This window comes from Chaetura pelagica, unplaced genomic scaffold (genome assembly GCF_000747805.2).
Source record: "Chaetura pelagica isolate M959 unplaced genomic scaffold, ChaPel_1.0 scaffold47, whole genome shotgun sequence".
NCBI lineage: Eukaryota > Metazoa > Chordata > Aves > Apodiformes > Apodidae > Chaetura > Chaetura pelagica.
Window position 1 is genome coordinate 3,777,724 of NW_009954140.1, and position 2,351 is coordinate 3,780,074.

The window sequence follows — 2,351 nt, forward strand, 5'->3', positions numbered from 1 at the left end:
GCAGGTGGCCAAGTCAAACTGCCAGCCTGGGGCAGTGCCAGGGAGAATCGCACGGAACGCTGGCTCCTGCCTCCCGGCCACCTGCAGTGGCCAAAGCCTCCTGAGATCATCTCCCTCTCACCTGACAAAAAGAAACGCACCAAACCTTCTCTGGAAAACAGCACAGGGCTGAGGAAACACCTCGCCCTGTCCCTGGAGAGCCCAGCTGAGGGATCTTCTCCTGCCTCCTTGGACTTCAACCAGGCCAGCAGAAAGCCGGTGGATCGGCGGCTGGCAGAGGCTGCCAACAGCGTGTCTGCTCACCTGCTCCACCCAGCAGCTTCCTACCTCAAGGTGACATCCTTGGTGGAGGATCATCCTTTTCCAGCCTCTGGAGCAGTGGAATCTGAAGATCCTAACACACTGGATCACTTCAACCGACCTGGGAAGATAATCCCTGCTAAAGGTACTTATCACTTCCAAAAGATCACCAAGCCCTCCTGGGTCACCAACCGCCAGCCATCCAGCCTGCTCCACCACCTCAGCACGCTGAAGAAAGGTAAGGGGATAGACTGCTCTGGCCAGGAATATTCCAAAGGCTGGGTGCCCTAATTTGGATGAAATATCCAAAAGGGCCTGTTGCTGTCCCTCAGTCTGTGTCCATGTCCTAGATGGTGATGAGGAGAAGGCATGTCTGGCTGAGTGCAGGAAAGAGAGGGATGAAGCAGAGGCCTTTTGCGCCAGTGAGTTCGGTGAGTTGTGTCCTCCATGAACCACACACACACAAGCAGGCACCTCCTTTCTTCATCTCTACTGACATTCACTTCTGCTTTTAAGAGACTGTTCCACAGAGCATGTTGGATAATTACTCAGTACACTAAAAGGACTCATCGCAGCTCTTTATAACTGCACTACCACAAACAGTACCAAGTCTTACAGACTTGTATGACCCTTATCCTCCCTTGGGCTAATACTGCTCTTTTCCCTTTGCTCTACTTTTCACTCCTGGGAGGAAGACAATGTTCTTGCTGCTGGTCTATAGAACTGAAAAGACCAGTTGTTTAGGTACTTTAAGAGTAAACATTTTAGCCATGTTACTTACCTCCTACTATTTAGAGTAAGTTTGTGAGTTTGGGGGCTCAAGTTTCCAATAAAAATAAAATGTTGACCAAACAAAACTGTGATCCTCTCTGTATGGAGGATTCTCCTTGAAGTTCCTTAGGACTTGTGTCCAAGTTTATGTAGCTAAAGATAGTTAATAACCTGTCATTTTTGTAGTGAGTGTTTAAGAGCAAGTATTTTCTGACTGAAATCTTGCCTTGTGCTTACGAAGTTGTGAAATAGATACCAGCTTTTTCTCACAGGATTTTAGGAGATAAGCAAAATACATGTCTAGTGGTAACAGATGTTTCCATTTGTAGAATATAAACACATTAGGGGACATCTGTTTTCTCTAAATGGAGAAGTCAGGAAGTGCTTTCTACAAATGCCATACTCGGTTTTTTACCACTCTCATGTGTCCCTGTCACACATGGTCTTTAGAGGAACCTTTGTGTATTTCATCTTTTACACTGAAAACATCCGAGCAACACACCAGCCAAGGTTCCACTGCAGGGATCAGAGAGAGCTTTTCATTTCTTTACACTTACAGAGCAGCACCAATGACTGAGGCAGGTGTAGAACCAGCTGTAGAAGTCCTGTCTGACTTACCTGCCTGAGGTGTTTGTTGTATTCTGATTGCTGCAGTCAGCTCAGCTCTTGTCCAAACCAGAAGCTGAGTGGAGAGCATGAAGGGACAGTCTGACGGCACAGCATGGCCAACTTGGTGCCCTGGCCTCCTGGTTAAAGGGCCTTTCCTTGGAACAGCTGAAGTGTTTTATTGTCAGGTTAGCTCTGGACTTCACTGTGAAGTTTTAAAGTTGAAAATTTTGTTTGTTGTTAGGTAAATATCGACTTTTTATCTATCAGGATGGAAAGAAAGCAGGGCTAAAAAATCACGTTCTTTTAAAGCATTTTATAAACTTGACTCGGAAACATCTCAGATCTGTGAAGTGCAAGGTTAGTTAACTCAGCCAAAAACTAAGGTGATGAGCAACCTGGTCTAGCTGGAGATGTCCCTGCCCATGCAGAGGGGTTGGAACTGGATGATCTTTAAGGTCTCTTCCAACCCAAACCATTCTCTGGTTCTACAATTCTATGAAATATCATTATTTGAAGCAACTCCTGCTTCCAAGACTGCCCCCCTGCTAAGCCAAATAATTGCTGCTGACACTTACTTTCAGTGTAATCTGATGCTTCTCCCCTCCCTTACAACAGCAGTGAACGGCATTGTCTATGCCATGGAGAGCCTGGGGAGCAGGGTCCACCTGCTG